We start from the raw sequence: 18,109 nt of genomic DNA on the forward strand, positions 1-18,109 counted from the left end.
TGCCAGGAGTGAGAGTTTACCAAAGTGATGGATCGCTTTGACAACTGAGATCCCTTTGGCAGCTGCCTTTGTTTCCAGTTTATATCAGTCCAACAGTTAACTCACTTAAAGCTAAGGAACAGAATAGACATTGAAAATGGCAAATTTGCTTTTCTCTTTGAAGTCAGGACTAACAATTAGGCTGAGATCTACTAGTCTTACAATCCGGATGGACTCCAAAAGGAAAATAACTTCCATTAGCATGCTTTCTTTGGACAAAACCCCATATGTTTTAATGTAAAATATTTTGATAAGTGACTTCTATCTAGCACATGAAATATTGTCTGGCTTAGCTAATAACATCAGTTTAAATGTTAGTTTTCTGGATTCTCAGCTGTTACCTAATCTTTCTCTAAAATGATCTTTACAGACATTAGGAATTTTATAAATGTAACTAGGGAATTGTAAATGGCAGTTCCAACAGCTTAAGCATGTGTTATTCTCTTGATTAGCAAAACCAAATACTTATTTATTCTTCAGGTTGTTGCTAGTTGCAAATATGACTGTCAAATAGCCAGAGAGAAGCCACTTGTCTTTTCCCAGAGTAGCAATCTAAAAGCAAAAATGCAAAAATCCCCAAATATGAATAACAATAATAATTAAACTTGCTTGCTTGCTAGCTTTAATAATCACAGCTAAATGTGGTGATTTTAAGGTCACGTTCATTTCAGCCAGCTGCCCTTGCAATGGTGACCTGACATTTCTGAGAGGGGCAATCAAATATGATCCTGTTATTTGGTTGTCCACCTGTTACAAAGCAAGGATTGAGATTGAGTTCCCGTGTCCTCTGGCTCAGCCATCTCTAACCTTGGGTGCACCATGCTGTCTGTGCTCTGTGGGAGAGACATTCAGATATGCTTTGTTGCCTGGATCCCTGGGGCCTGATTAAAGGACTGTAAAAGTTGTATAGCTCATGTATAGCTCATGATCTTTATGTGAGGCCCTTCCTTGCTGCGCTGAGGAGTTAGCTGTCTTTGTAAGAATCAACCAGTAACCTCCCATCCAGCCTTGCTTAGTATGCTCTGGTTCAGTACACTGTGGACTCAAAATACCTTTCCAAGTACAGCAACCTTATGATGCACCGCTTAATGTTCCTCCCTCATGTAGCCAAGTAAGTTAGAAAGATTGATTGTCTTGTCTCTTCGTGTTGCTACAGCTCTGGCTCGAGTGATGGGTGATTCCTGGCCCTCCTGGGTCAGCTTCACTCTCGCAGCCTCTCCTTGCCAGCCTCTCTGTCAGCCCTTAGCTATCTCCTCCAGCTTTTGCCACTGGTGGGTCTGCCTGCACAGTCAGTTCACAGTCTCCTGAAGAGGCTTTGGCTGCAAGTTTCAGGGTCTATCCCAGACACGGAGCTTTTTCAATCTGAGAAAATCACTGCTGAGTTGACTTCTGCTGTCCCTGAGGGCTTTGCAACCATGGCTCCTTATCTTAGATGTGCGCAGTGTTTTTATCTAGCTCCCAGCAACTGTGTATCAGCAGCAGTGTGGATGCAGGGACTCCATGTCCCCTCGGTAAGGATGCTTCCTTAGAGCTACTTTGCAGACGAACACTGACCTGGACATCTACCCGGGGTCACTGTAAGGGGAATTTGAAGAGGAGAATTTACACCTACTCAAGAACTCTCTACTCACCTTTTACATACACTGTGTCCATATATTAACTAAGAATCAGGCTCAGTTACGTCAAAACAATATTTTAGGATTTGTGGTGCAAACATCCATAGAGAGAAATGGTGGTACCTTTGCACCTTAGGTGGTACCTAAGCCACCATTGCAAGCAGAGGCAGGGAGCCCTGGGAGGCAGGTGTGGGCCAGGGGAGGTAAACAGTTTCCAATCTTGAAGGAGCACAGGGAGCAAAATTCCCAGGTCATTGTGAAGTCTTCAGATTCCTCAGAAAGTGGAGCTGCAGAAATCCCTCAGGAAGATGGATAAGTGCTCTCCCAAATTACTCAGCATCTAAATATAGTGGCTCAACCCTTGCTGAATGACATTTAATCAGACCTCTACCTTAATGCTGTCTCACATTGTTATGCTGCATTATCAAGAATAATCATCGCATATGTGTGATTAACATACCAATACCAACGCAATGTATTATAATGTCTTCTTCTTCCAGGAGGCAACAGATATGGATGTATGTGGCAGTGAAAATATCCTTTAAAGGCAGGCTTCAAATTTCTTGAAAAATGAATCATCTTGAAGGGGGTCAAAAGATCACTATAAATATGACTGTTAGGATAACTGCAGTTCACTGGCTTGCTTTTCATATAGGAACAGTTGTTCTTTCAGTTGCCTGCATTTTGGGGGGAGCTTGGGTTATTTTGACTAAAGAAATTCAGGTTTTAGAAGCATCATTCTTAAAACTGTGAACAGTCCAGCTGAATAAAAATGAACCTAAATGAGTCAATGACCACAAGAGCCTCTCCAAGACATTGTCAGATATTCCCATATTTCTAAAATATGTCATGAAGTCACAATAGGAAAGAGGCTTCGCAAGGTTTCTGAGGAAAGCAGGGCTTTTGAAAAAATATACTGCTTTTTTCTTGAAAAGTAAGTTTTCAAGAACAGCGGTATCTTCTTAGGAACAAAGGCCTGGGAGGATCAATTTACTCCACTCATTTTTCCATAGGGAAGCACATCACAATATTCAGTTCACAAGCTGTCCTAGCTCCATTTTAAAAGCTCCACTAGTTTTTACCTCACTAGTCCTATCAGCCAAGGTTGCTCTAAGGTTAAATGCATCTGTGGAAAACTTTGGCTCAGTTGCTGCTTTTAAACATCATAGAATCACAGAATGGTTTGGGTTGGAAAGGACCTTGAGATCATCTAGTTCCAATCCCCCTGCCATGGGCAGGGACACCTCACACTAAACCATGCCACCCAAGGCCTCATCCAACCTGGCCTTGAACACCGCCAGGGATGGAGCATTCACAACCTCCCTGGGCAACCCATTCCAATGCCTCACCACCCTCTCAGTAAAGAATTTCTTCCTTATATCCAATCTAAACTTCCCCTGTTTAAGTTTGAACCCATTACCCCTTGTCCTGTCACTACAGTCCCTGATGAAGAGTCCATCCCCAGCATCCTTGTAGGCCCCCTTCAGATACTGGAAGGCTGCTATGAGGTCTCCACGCAGCCTTCTCTTCTCCAGGCTGAACAGCCCCAACTTTCTCAGCCTCTCTTCATACGGAGGTGCTCCAGTCCCCTGATCATCCTCGTGGCCCTCCTCTGGACTTGTTCCAACAGTTCCATGTCTTTTTTATGTTGAGGACACCAGAACTGCACACAATACTCCAAGTGAGGTCTCACGAGAGCAGAGTAGAGGGGCAGGATCACCTCCTTCGACCTGCTGGTCATGCTCCTTTTGATGCAGCCCAGGATACGGTTGGCTTTCTGGGCTGCGAGCGCACACTGAAGCTGGCTCATGTTCATTTTCTCATCGACCAACACCCCCAAGTCCTTCTCTGCAGGGCTGCTCTGAATCTCTTCTCTGCCCAACCTGTAGCTGTGCCTGGGATTGCCCCGACCCATGTGTAGGACCTTGCACTTGGCATGGTTAAACTTCATAAGGTTGGCATCAGCCTGTTGAGGTCCCTCTGGATGGCATTCCTTCCCTCCAGCGTATCAACTGAACCACACATCATCCTTTAACAGCTGCCTTTCCAACCTTGTATTTTCCTCCTGCTGTGTTTAGCTGGAGCCAGACTCCACAGACAGATAGGCTCTCATATGTCAGTGTTTCCCTAATCTCCCCAAGAAACTCCTCTGTCTGTTGAATTCACCTGTTCTGAGCACAGTTTGACTGGGATTGAATGCAGCCTGCCAGCCTAAGTTTCTCTGCAACCGATACCCACTGTTCTTCAGATGTCTGAGCATCTGCAGAGCAGTTTTCAATTCCCTGAAAAGGTGCCCACAATGTGTCCTATCTAGGAAGATCTGGACTCAATCCCTGCTCCCTTAGGAATGGCTCTTTCTATGCTTCATTCCAAAAGGCTTTTCATTTCAGAGGTGAAAGCAGAGCAGGTAATTAAGCTATGAGATTTACTTTATCACAGCTGCTGTCATTTCCTTCCCTATTTCCACCTGAGTAAAGTCTCATTGAGATGAGATTCCTTTACGCAAAATGTGAATCCCTGTGGGAGGCAGCTTTGGAGGATGTTTGGCTGAAGCAGGTAGCACACTAGGACCCAGCCTTATATTTTTAGCTCTGATGCTGATTTGATAATAAGGGTTAAGCAGACCATTTATTCTCTGTACCCCCTCCAACCATATGGCTGTTTTGTCTGTTTACATATTTACGGTCCTCAGGGCAATGCCTGTGTATTATGATGTATGGAATAAAGCCTAGCACAATGTGGCTTCTATTCAGTGACTCCACTTGCTGCTGTTTTGAATACTAACAATTGCAATTTAACAAAAAAAAATGGTTTTGAAGTAGGAATTCTCCTCCCATCCCAGCAGTTGATTGCTCTGACGTTATCAGCGCACAATTCTAGCTTAGCTTTACCATTTCAGTCCAAAGCTGAAATGCTGCATCATGGGAGCTCAGGGCTTTAAGAATAGCATCTTTCCTATTCACATCAGATCATTTAGCATGTAATCTTTTTATCTCCTGCTGCAATTGCTTCTTGTGGCGAGTCCAATCTTCTATTGCAACGTTATTTGAAGTGATTAGCTCTGACAGATTCTTGAATTCTGACTCCCAAAGTTGATTTTTTGAGGTATCAAGCCACAGTGCTTTATTATACATTTCCCCCCAGATTATGATCACAAACGGAGCCATGGTTGTTGTTTGTTTGAAGTTGAATCTTATTTCCCTTTAGGCATCTCAATAAGGCAGTTTCCTGGAGCTTGATACCCACAGAGGAAACACAAGATTAAGAGCTTAATCAAACTGAGAAACAATGCCTGGCAGGAATCAAATATCTCCAAATCTCCTTCTCAGTAGCAGCTTCTGTTTAGAACTGTCTGTAACAAAATTCTCAATCAGGAATTTTCCAAAGGAGCGTTTTTTAACATGTTGTCATGACTAGCCACTGAAACAGAGGATTTTTTTTCAGGGATACACCATCTGGGATGAAACTGTCCTTGGGGGAATATAGCCATTATTCAGCACCTTGCTGTGTATTTTTTGCCTTAGTTGAAACTGGAGAGAGACCCCCTAGTAGATTTCATATCAGTGCAGGAATAGAAGAATATTTACCATTCCAAAAACTTTTAATGATGGAAAAATACTTTTACTATCCCTATTTTGGCTGAAATATATCTTCTTTTGAAGAAAGCAGGCAGAGTCCCATCTTAAATGAATCACAGACTTTTCTACTGGCCTGTAGAGGCATCTATGGTTCTGCATCTATGTGGTCTTCTTATCCCAAAGAACTTGCAAATATCTTTATAGCCCATACATATGTGATCCAAAGTTGACAGCAGGTCTTACTGCTTACTTCAAAGGCTTTAGATTAGTCCTCACTATATACAGCAGGAATTACTTTGGGAAATTCACATCTGGTATCAAATACGGCATATGTTTAACAGCCTGCAGAAAGCTTTAAGGTTGAGAGTGAAAGAATGTTCCAGCCCAAACTGCAACTGAAGTTTGCCAGATTGGGATCTGTCCAGGACATGAGCAGTCTGACTGCAGCTCTTTGAGAAGGTGCTTTTTGTTTGCAAAAGACCATAAGTGGTGAGTAGCCTGGAGTTTTGTCTGATCAGAATTTAGAGCATCTTTTGATATCAGGATGTCAATCTCCTATTAAAGACATCATTACATTTCTGAGAACAGAAAATTGTACAGTTGCGCCATGTAACAGGAAAAGAAATGTCTATTTTGTGAGTAAGAGCTAGGCTAAAACTGATCACTAACTTGCATTAGTACTGTGAGCAGAGGTGCTGGAAGAAGCCAACATGCTAAAATAAAATGCCTGGGGTAATACAAAAGAAGTCAAATTGTTTCTTTAAATAGGAAACAAGAATTGTAATAAATCACTATCTATTTCTAACATTTTGAAAGCTATCCTGTTCCATCTTTCGGACTACAAGAGGTAGGAGTTGTCTCTATTCTCATCTGAAATGGCTGATAGTTCCTTTTGCAAAGGCAGGACAAAAGGCTGTACTTTATTTTAATCACCTCTCTGGTTTTAGCTGGTAGTGAAAGCCACCTAATTGGCAGCCCAGAAGAGTGAAATCTTCCACTTATCCACAAAAAAGCTACAGCTGTGACAGCAGTAAGGCGAACTACTCACGATGAGGAGAGGAATGTGGAGGAAAATATGGAAACCGACTGAGAAAGGTGCTCTTGATCCATTCAATTCCATTGAAAACAGTATCACGGGTCTGTGATGTTGGCATCTGGCCATTGCATAAAGGGTCCTCTCCATTGCACCTCTTTTTTATGTAGCACAATGCAAAATCCAGCAGGCAAGAACCACTCCAGTTAGTAATGACCAAGGCTGGGCTTGAATGAGTGGCTGGCACTCCTTAATTTCAGTTCTTTTTTGTAAGGACTCTCTTAAACCTGTAATCTTTCGCATTGTTGAGGATTTGATTATTACTCTTTTCTAAAGACAAAACTTCAGTTTTAATATGACTATTTTTAGTGAATACCTGTAGTGAGAGAATAAATATGTGAGGGATGCTCGGCAGTTTTAGTCAAATGGAGAATACTAGAAGTTCAGCATCCAGGCCAGCATCAAGGTCCTTGGGCAGCTTTCTCTATCCACTGGACCCATGTGGTCCCGTATGTTTGGTTTTGGATCCAATGATCATCCATCTCTGGCAAGCTTGTCCTGCACCCTGTCCCCATACAGGTGCCCTTGTCCCTTCCCTTGCCCTGACATTGGTGATTCTCTGTCCTCAGAGTTACCCACAGCACAGGGCTAGGTCACAGAAATAATAAAAGTATTAGTTCTTCACCTCTTTTGGTCTCTAAACCAGCATACTGAAGGGTCAAATGAGCCCCAGTCCCATTGGGAAGGAGGGGAGATGGTAGCTATCACTAAGGAGGAAAATGGAAACATCCCTTACAGCATGGTATCCTCAGATGGCACTGGAGAAACATCAGATTGTGACCAGGAAAATGACTGCAACTCCCTCCTTTCCTAACCTCCTCCCACCCATCATTCTCCTGATATAGGAGCTGGAAAATACACACACAGATGGAATAAACAAAACTTACAGATGCATTTCTAATGGATTAATTGTTCTTGGGTTGTGAATGAAAACCTCTATGGTGACAAGCAGCATAGGATGTCCTTGGAGCCCTTTCAGTGTGGAAAGGTGGTCCTTGGATTTTAAAAGCTTGTGAAACTGCTTTTAAAGCACTTAACTTACTTAACTTACTGTGAAACAGTAAGTCAGGGAGAGGCATCTTTTTGTTACTCTGAGGAAAGTGAGACTGTCAAGGAGATGCATGGGTAAGAGGGATGGAAAGCACCATGTCAAGGTCTTGAGTCAACAACAACCATTCAGTCTGGGGCTGTCAGAAAAATCCCTCCAGTCTGCCACTGAAAACAGGGCTTAATACTCACTGATAACAGCATTGGCAGAAATATCCCAGCATGACACAGGATAGTTCCAGCTGGGGTATGACCAAATCAGGCAGAATAGCCTGAAGCCATGTACTGTAGCCAGAGGAGGAAGGCATGTGTGAAGGACAGCAGAAGTCTCCTGTGAAGATGGAAAGGGGACCTTGAACATATGTCCTTCATATACAAGAAGCTTTTGGGTAGAGTTGTTTGGGTGGAATCAAACCTCTTGTACAATGTGCTTTTGTACATTAGACCTCTGAATCACTTATCCTCCCACGAAGCCATGTGTCTCAGAGGTTACTGTGCTTCTTAGCGCCCTTGTCCCATCCTCTTCTGAAGCAAAACCCAGACCATTGGCAGGCCTTTATCCTTCCCATGGTAGAGCTCAGTTCACCTCAGTAGCTTAGCAGCAGACTAACCATTTTTATTTTGTGGTTGAACTAATTTTCTGTCAACTTAGCAAGTCAAATAAGCAAGCCAAGGAGTCCAGCACGTACCAGAAGTGTGCATGAAAGGCAATGGGGGGATATGACTTCCCCCTTCAGCAAAAGGGGTACCCCAGACCCACTGCATAGCAGTGCTGGTCTTGTGTGCCTGCAGCTGCTGTCATGACAGAAAGTGCTCTTTTGAATTTAGACAAAGGGATTAAACTAAGGAATCAGCTAACCTAGACTGCAGCATTGCTTTTTTAGAATTAAAACTTTCCTACCTTTTCCACCAGATCTTTGTACTTTGTTTACAAACGCGTTGCTCAGATATTTCATTTTAACCTTGACATGTTTCGATCTTTCTATCAGACTCTTTTTGTTTTTCCTAGAATCCCCTGCTTGTAAATTCAGACTGCAGTGCTATTTAATCCTTCAATTCTACATTTCCAAGAAACTGCAGGTCAGGTTAGCGTCCCCTTCTCCTACTGAGGTGATTGTGTTCTGTGATCACCCTAAGCCAAGAAATCTGGCCAAGCGCTGCTTCCTCCTCTGTAAGAGATCAGCCTTGTACAACACCTCCTACTTCAACCTCTGCACAGCCTGGCTCCTTTTTCCAGCTGGGGCTTGTGAGAAGCTCCTAGAATAGTTTTCTGTATCTGCATGTGAGGCACCATGCAAGCAGGGCAGAACTGCACGTAAAAACTCATGGGATGAGATGGAAAGGGAGTGAAGGTGTTGAAACTCTCCAACATCCCATAGAACTGGGCTTTTATGCTTTCAGCTGCTATTTTTACAGGAGGTTTATTGTCATGAATTGAAAACTAGGGAACTTGCCTGGGGACCCTAAAGCAAAGTCGTGACCATGGTGTGGCCAAGCTGTAGCCTTCACTGTGGAGCCATTCTTCCATTCTGAGCATGCACAAGAGCTCTCTGTTTACCTGTTTGTTATTTTCACTGGAAAACCTTCCATAAAATAAAAAGTGATCCGGGAGAAACAGGGAACCAAATGAAAATAATTTAGGACTTGGCCAGAGCCAGAGAGAGCTGCTGGAGCAATGGTACCATCAGAGATATAAAGATTTTAATCTCAGTGTTGAACTGAGAAGGATGCTTTTGATTTACTGGCAGAGGAGACTGCACAAGAACAACTTGCTATGCCTGTGAAGGGATGCTGTTTTGGCTGTGCAACAAATTTACTACAGCTGAGAATCTACCCCATTATTCCTTTATGCAGAGAAGAAACTAGAGCTTGCAATAACTCTCTCCAATTAACCCTGGAGAGATGAATACCATTTCCCCTCTCTTCTGTAAAAAGGCCCTATCTTGCTTACGCAGATCTCTCAAGCATCCTTCTGTGTAATGCTTGAGCGGCCACATTATGTGATGAGAGACCTATCCAGCATGCCAGGGAGGATGGGGAAGGGCCTGCATCAGGAAGCAGCCGCTGTGGAGCTTGGTGTACTCCCTACAGCAGTGCGGTACTGCAGTGCCTCTCCCACCCAGGCACTGTGGACCAGAAGACACCCAGGATGTCCAGCTCCCTCTGGCCCAGAGGCTGTGGCAAAGGAAAAAGCCAGAGTATTATGTCCTACACACAAGACATAAGACACCTGGCCTGCAGCAGGGGAAAGTGAGGCAATTATGAATTGCCTCATTTTAATCACCAGGCTCTATTATTTATCCTGCCTCCCTCCACCACTGCTTGCACAAGTCTGAAGCTGCCAGGCTTCCTTTATCCCTAGTCTTCTGTATCTTTGAGGAATACTTAAAACTGGAGGCTTCCCCTAGAGCTGTGAGTGAATCCTCTTTCCCATGGATGTCTCTTCTACTTAAATATCACACAACAACACAGACATGAACAGAAAAAGATCTACAGTTGTTTACCATGGAAGCCAGCCCAATGCATGAATAATAGGACGGAGGACAGGTCCCCATGGGCCCTGAGGATCTGCTTGGCTCTAACTGCTATGACATCTCAGTGCTGCATAACCCCATCAGATGCTCCCATCCCAAGCCAGCACAGAGGGATGTGGTGACAGTCAAAAAAGGAAGAAGGGAAAACTGATGGCCAGTTTTTAAGTTGCCTTTTTCTGGAGCTCCTTCCTGGCTTTCCTGATCTCTATGTGTAAGCGTGCCCCTGCCTCTGCTTCCCTTTACTGTCTGCAGTGGCAGACCCTATTGTCTCCCACAGGTCTGCTCTGCTGTGTGCCATGCATCTGATGCTAGCTCAGTCCCAGGCTGTGAAAGGAACCCAGCCACTGTGTGAATGCAGAAACTTTACCTTCAGGGAGCATGGCATTATCCAAGTGGGGGTGGATTTGGGGGTTTTCAGTGTGTCGTTCACTTGGCGTCATACAGAGAACACAGCACTTCTCACTGCCCACTCCAGAGTGCATTTGAGCAATTGGGGCTTGGCTTCTGCAGCCAGCATAGGGATAGGGATGCAAACAGAACTCGGCTTATTGTAAGCGAGCAAGAGAATTCACAGACTTAAGACTGGCAGGCTAATGGGCAACAAGTCTGCCTGCCAGCTTTGCTCCCTACCTGTGAAGCATTCCTGAGCGGCAGTTGGGACTTTATCCTCTTTCCATACCCTTTTGGGCCAGCACAGACAAAGATATATTGCTCAGCTGGCTGAGCTTAACCCTCTGTGCAACCCTCTTAATAGACTGAGTCTGCTTTAAGTCAGTTTTGTTGCTTTCATTTCCTTACTGAGCTGGGATGAATTAGTGCAATTTTACTGTCATCAGAGAATAAACTAGAGGTTTATTTTGGTTTTTTTTCCAGTTAACTCTCTCACTGTTTCCCTTCTGTTCTTCTGCTGGTGCCTTCTGCACTCCAGGTTTCCTCCGATTTCTTGTCCCCTAAGCAGTGCCCATGTTGTAATGACCCATTTGCTGAACTTAAGCATCCGTAGTGAGGACAACGGCTAGGATCCCTAGCAGCTGTGCCCCTGCACAACCATCCACATCCCTGCCCTTCCATCCCTTCCTCACACAGCCCATGTTGCTGCGGCCCATGTCTTCTGGCCTCTCACTCCAGCACAACCAGATCATCTGGAAAATTTTTTGACAAACACTTGCAAAATTAGGTCAAACTTAGCAAATAATTTTGGCCGGCAAAGGAAAAGTGTGATGAGAAGAAGGAATTTTGAAAATGCCGTGTGATGACACTTAGACATGTGAAAAACGAGACGCTGCGTTTTGGAAAAGCCACAGTTGCATGCATCAAAGTTTTTCAGGGTGACTTCAGACTTCCAAACTGCATTCCAACCTCTGAATTTCAGAACGGTGGGTTTTGATTGAAAAGTTGACTTGCATTTCTGTGTAAAGAACAAAAAAAGGAGAGAAGAGAAAGAAGTGGAGAGGAAAGGAGAAGAGAGAACAAAGGAAAAAAGTAAGGTTTGCAGAAAATTCACAAGATAACAGTGAAGTGTTTTCCCCTGGCCTGGGCAAAAAGGCTTCAGGATTATCTGAACACTGGTTTTCATGTTTCTACATTTTTTTGTTGAGAAAAATATATGTAAAACGTTCTCCTTCAGCCTAACCCAATCGCCTCTACCTTTCCCACTACGAGGCACACTAAGATGGAGCCTCTTTTCACCCAGTCCCAGTCAGGGCCTTCATTCCATCATTTAAAACAGGATTTTGAACAGCCTCTTTCACCTTTGGCTACAGGGTCAGCTCCAAGAGAGAGATTGGCTTTACTAGGCAAACAGTAGTCTCTGCAAATCCAGCCAGTAGGCACACCTAGAGTTTAATTATAACATAAAGAGATCTGAAATTAATGTAATACACTTCTTAATGCAGCCCAGTCCAGAGATAACAGCTTTCAGCACATGGTGACTCAATCAGAGAACGAAGCGAGTGACCCACTCCATTGCAGTTTAAAATGAAAATGGAAATTAACTTTACCATTCATCCATCATGACAGTCGCACCTTATGAAAAGCTGAGGCTAGCAAGAAAAAAGAGATAATGTATTTTTTAATCCTATTTCCATTATTCTGTCAGTTAGTTTTCACGGAAATTCTGAGAAAGCACTTGGGAGAGAGCCCAGAAAAAGGAGGAGAAAAAAAGAGGACAATTTCTGTGTATTTTATGGCAACGTGCAAGAGAAGACTTGTGATTCATTTCTGAAGCAAGGTGCCATTTCCTTCATCCAGCAACAGACCTAGCAGCCTCCCAGCATTCCCAGGAGTCAGGTTTTCAACCGGGACCATGCACAAGCATGTGCCTGGCCTGGCTTGCCCAAGGACATCCTTGCTCAAACTGAGCCTGTCTCCAGCCCGCCGCAGGGTTTGCAGGCTGTGCTCAGCTCAGCTCTGCCACAGGACTAATTTGTACTAACCCGTCTGTATCTGCTTCTGCGTATCAGGGACTGCAGCGTGGGCACACAAAGGTGTCAAAAGACAATGTGACTTCAAAGGCTAGAAATGTCACCTCACAAAGCCACGAGACTGACGGCAGTATCTGAGTTTGGATGAGAGCCGCAATGCCTGATCCTGCGAATGACTTGTGGCATTTATTCCTCCAACATCTCTTTCATGTCTCTCATCAGTGCCACTTGCTAATTAGCATCTCATTGTGGGTTGCTTGCTTCTTTTGAAATGTGTTAAGATACACAGTTCTGGGAAAAGCACACTGATAAACTTCCAACACCTGTAATTATCCTTGGTAATAGCTACAACTTGGGACCAATGACAGCAAGCCACGCTATCACATCACATCCTCTGCCTATGAGCAGGCAGGCATCCTCTGCCTCCTAAAGCAACTTCTCCACAACCAAGCTTTAGTGAAGGAGTGCCATCCCAACCAGGCAGCAACGGCATTTCCACCCCACGCTCAGAAGCCTGTCTTGCTATGGGGGACTTATGAGTACAGCTGCCAAGAATCACCAGGGAATCCATAAATGCCACAGTTAAAACTGCCTTCTTTATCATTTCATTTTTGTATTTAAATCTGCTGTTCTTGTAGGAGGTAGTCAAGATCTATCCCGTCTTTCTCACCAGCACACGCCTGGCACACACTGCTGAAATCAAATGTGAACCTAGATCACTGTGTGCTCCTGAAGCAGATTGCAAACCTGGGGACACAGGCAGTTTGAAGCAGAGAAGCCATGGCTACTGGAGAAACCAGACATTGTGTTTTAATCAGCACCTACCTCCCTGCCTGACGAGGAGGACATCCGTTGGCAGGTTCTTCCACTTTCTTCCTACCTACGCTCAGCCCCTACATCCTCGCTCAGATCATTCAGCCTCTGCATGATCTGAATCACACAGCCAGGGTTTATTCATTGTCACATGGCTGGAGCAAACCCACACTTGTCATTCAAGAGATCTGCAGATTAACCCAGGACAAAGGAGAGACCTCCACATTAACCAACAGTTGGAAGCTCCTTTTTCTGAGGCTGCTGTGGGACATGGGGACCTGGTGAAGCTGGGCAGGCCTCCAGTCAACTCTGCAACAAGGAGCCAGCATGAAAACAAGCATCCTCAAAAGAGCTTCATCTCAACCTCACACGGAAGAGGAACAGGACAGCTGAACCCAAAGAACAGAACGTTTTCTGTTCACTTTACAATGCTCTCTGATTAGTCTGAAGGAGCTCCATCTCTGCCTTAAAAAACTAGCCAGCCTGCCTGCTCACGCCTAGAAGTGTACCCCCAGACCCTCTCTGCTGCCTTAGCTGGATCCCAGCTGCAGTGTTAGCTGGGGTTAGGCTCTTGGGCTGATTCTTGTCATCTTGTCTACTCACTGCTTTAAAAATATCTCTATGTGCTGCTACTCTTTGCTAGGTGCTACTTTCAGTGATGTCATGGATCACCATGCGCCATGGTGATTGATTGCACAGCTCAGGCCACACGTCATGACGCGGCAAAAGCGCAACATAGGGAGGCAGGTGAGGTGGGAGTTTAACACTACAGATTTGCATGTGCCCACAGATAAAGCACAGTGATCTGGAAAGGAATGGCGGCATTCCTTCATAATTTCTTTCACCCCATGACGATTGCTTGCATTCTCCTTCCTGCTCCGTGCCAGTTTCTAACCTGGGAATCTGCCTGGGAGCAAATCATCCTGCGTGGTTGCACACCACTGCCCTTGGTGCTACTGGACACCAGTCTGAACCCCAACACTAAGACTTTGGCCACAATGTAATACCCATCCTTTAAGCTGAAAGCATTTTGGAACATGTATGTTTAAGCATCTGGCTAAAACCAGCTCAAGAAAGGACCACATCATGTCAGCTGTCCTCAATATATACTGTGCATAAGTGAAATAGCCCAAACTCTCTCAGATTCACCAAAACAAACAGAAACAGCAGACATTTGACAGCTGTTCCTACAGATGGTGCAACTAAATTTTATTACTCTTTCATGTTTGACTTCAATGAAGAAAAGTGATTTAACTGCACCAGTATTTGCAAGGCAGCTTTAATTCATTTTATAAAATAAGCAGAATAAAATTCCTTTACCTAAATTATATGTGTGGATTACTTTTGATTTTTCATCTTCTATTTCTCCTCAGTTTCTTGTTCCCTAGTTTCTTTCTCCTCTCACGTTGGTGTAAAATGTAATTATCCTTTGTTCCCCAGATTTCTCCCTCCCTCCTTCTTTTCTTGATCATTTTTTTCTTTAGTTGATTGAAATAAAAAGACAAAAAAAAAAGTGGATTTATTTGGGTTTATTTTTTTTTTATCTGTCTGTCCTAAAGTAAAAAAGACTTGAGACAACACTCTCTGGCCATCAGTCTCCCTAGCTCCTACAGTGGAAGTCACAAAGATAACAAATTCTTACACGTCACAATGAGAATCAATGACCAAGTGCAGATATCCAAGCTAGGAACTTGGTGAGGGAAAGGCCCCAGTGCACATTTAACTGTTACTGTTTCAGTTTGGTATGCTGTCAAGCCAGCCAAACTGCAGATGGGTAGCAGCCAGATGATCACTGTCTATGGAGTTTGGGCTCTGGGTGGACATAGAGAGAGGGACAGTGGGTATAAATTTATAGGAACTCACACTGCAGTCTTTCTGCTGCTCATTGTGACAACTTGCTTTCTAAATTTCCTAGAATACATTTTATTAAAGTAAAAATAAACAAAACCCCTACATACATCTGGTTTATGGAAAAAGAGAAAAAAGCTAGCGCTGGGAAAGGGAATGAAAGAACACAGAGAAAAAGATCTTGTGACTAAACGCTGGCTCAGAATTGTGAACAAAGAAACTGTTTCCTGCTGTTTCATTTCTGTTTGGTCCAAGAAAAGAGGGTTTCATGTACCTTCTTGTAAATAAAGCAGGGCTGCAGTAAGGAAATAGAAGGCTCCATTATTAGCCTTTTTTTGCCTCCTAAATGAAACAGTCCTCAGAACATTTAAATTTGGCTAACCATGCAAGTCAGAAAGGGATAATAGCTTTGTGAAGTGAACCAAAATGATCCCGACATTGCACAGACCTGGTGTATATGCATTATCTTAACACTCCACTTGTGTTTATTTTATACATGTTGTCACATCAGAGCTCTGACAAGGCTGGAGCTGAGTTTCCATTCCCCTGGAAACACTTAACCCTCCCAAGACTGACAGCCTTGTCCAAATGAAAGAGATGAGCCTAAACATCCTCCCATCCTCTCGACCTTTCCCTATGCTTGCTGTCTCCTCCCAACCGACATTACAACTTCTAAGCTCTCCTCTCCTCCACTGGCATCCAAACTGCAGTACTGATGGCTCCAGAGCTTTAAATTGGGGTCTAGGAAACTCCCAATTGCACTTTCAACTGTGAAATCTTAATGGCTGAAAAACTTTGGGTTCATTGACCTTCCCTTCTGATTTTGAACTTCCAAAAAAATAGATTTGTCTCTCCTAACATATAAAGTCTGCTCTCCCCCCACCCCCTTTTGGTCTTGGTTTGTTTTTTAATAAATTGAAGTTAAAATGGTCATCTAGCTCATGGTTTCTGGGGTCTGGGCTTTAGAAAAGCAGCATCCCAGATGAGAGATAGCGGTTGTGATAAGATTGAGTAAGACTGGCATCCTCTTTAGTACCCTGACTCTGAGATTTCTGCTCTTGTCTCACTGTCTTCCCTAGTTGCCCAAGAGATTTTTTGACTCCCAACGTAGGACTCTTCACCCTCATTGTGATGAAGAAGATTTCTGATGCTGAGAAAGAAAATCCTATGTATCGAGTGCATCATGACACAGTCCAAAAAGGAGTCACAGATCATTCTGTTTTCTAAGTTCTCAATAACCTCACCCAAATTTCCAGCTCCAAAATGCTGATAACCTCATCTCAGATTTCAGATGTGCTTTGCCTGATCAATGCACTGGACACTGCCTGGTGACTTAAGTGTTAAGGAAGTTTCCTTTATTGAATTAGATTTTCATTCTGTCCCTATCATTGTTCCCCGCCCCACACCCCCTCAGGATTTTATAACCTCCATGCTCTATTTTGGCTGGTGATGTCAGAGGCAGAGCTGTTACCATGGAGAAGAAGGGGACAGACTCCACTGAGATGGACACAAACATAGCCTAAATCTACAGCAAGCTTGTGATTCATCAGCCAAATTGCGTGTCATCATTAATAGCTTGCGAAAGGGGTCATCGATAATTTTTCATTTTAATGTGTGTGGTGGTGGAGAAGTTTATTGAAAACTTCGTGGAAGCCTGGCTGATGTTTACATCAGAAGAAGCCACAACACATGTTATTAATGAATAAGTGGAACAATATCAGGCACCATCTCAAGAATGGTTACAAGAACATGGCTTTAGAAACCAAGCTGGGGGGCTGGAGATTTTCACTGAAAGCAAACACAATTACTCATTGCATACTAAGATCAATGTTGTAATGATGCACAGATAATGCAAGAAGCTCCTTAAATGGTGAGTAGCGAGCAAACCCAATGGCACTAGATGGTATAAAGGCCATCTCCATGAGGATGCATTGATGCATTTTTAAATATTTCTGCTTTTCTTTCTGTTGTTACGTTCATTTCTCATGCTTGGCTTACTTTTCTAATATTGCTTGTTATGTGAAACATTTCACTCCTGCATAACCCTCTTTTCTCAACAGCTCTTTGAACTTCTTCTTCATCCACTGCTCTAGGAACATTTTCATGAGGTGAAAGCTCCACAGTAGTCTTTGCTTGCATGAAGGGGTAAGCTCAGTACCGCGCAAGGCTATAGGAATATCAATTGGCTCCAGAACACTGACATCCCATTATTTCACTGGCCAAGTAAGTGTTTAAGATCACTGGAAAATCCTGTGTGTTACCTGGATTTGGGAAAAGCAGCTCAGAAACACCAAGAAACCCTTTTTTGGTCATAGAATTCAGTCCTGAGATGCTCTGCAAAAATATTCTATGAAAATAACTTTGCACGTTATTTCTTAGGAATAGGAAATATTCTCAGCTTATGAATACTGAATAATAATACCAACAGAGTTCAGAGTTATTTGTTTTCTCTGTTTCCTTTATGGTTGGGAGGTTTTTATCCTCATCACAAGGCTGCTGCGAGTATTTCTCTCTCTAGCATGCTAGTAAAGAGGCTAAATTGAAACACCAAATTCAGTTCACAATCCAACATATGCAGAACTGCATCCAGTTCACTCTCCTATAATTTTTCAATGTTCTGAAAACTGCCAAGTATAAAAATGTAGTTAAAATGACAGCAGTAACAACTCTCTGAATCTTGGCAAAAAATGCTCATTATTGCAGAGCCGAACTTCTCGTTGAGGTGTTGTAGTAGCTATAACTGGGTTCTCCAGTGATTATTAAAAATAATCACCCAGAAGGATCTCCCAGCTCACGAATTCCTGCAACCACTGATTTTTGGAAGGGTCCTCATGAGGCAAGACTACTCAGGATTTACCCTACATGTTGTACTCTTCCTTATGCATGCAGAACTCTCTGCTGGAAGAGGCAAAGGGAAGATGGGTCTTGGGCTGTTTTTACCTTAATTCCACTGACACAAATCACATGAACCTAACCTGGAAATCGTGACTCTTGTTTCTGTCACCACATCGGATGCAGACAGGGAGAAGTATGGGTCTGCTAACAGGTATCCTTTTCATCTTGCAGCTCAGTGATGTAAGTGCAACTGCTCTTTAATGGCTTATGTAGTTGTAATTGC

Source organism: Psittacula echo (assembly GCF_963264785.1).
Source record: "Psittacula echo genome assembly, chromosome: 1".
Classification (NCBI taxonomy): domain Eukaryota; kingdom Metazoa; phylum Chordata; class Aves; order Psittaciformes; family Psittacidae; genus Psittacula; species Psittacula echo.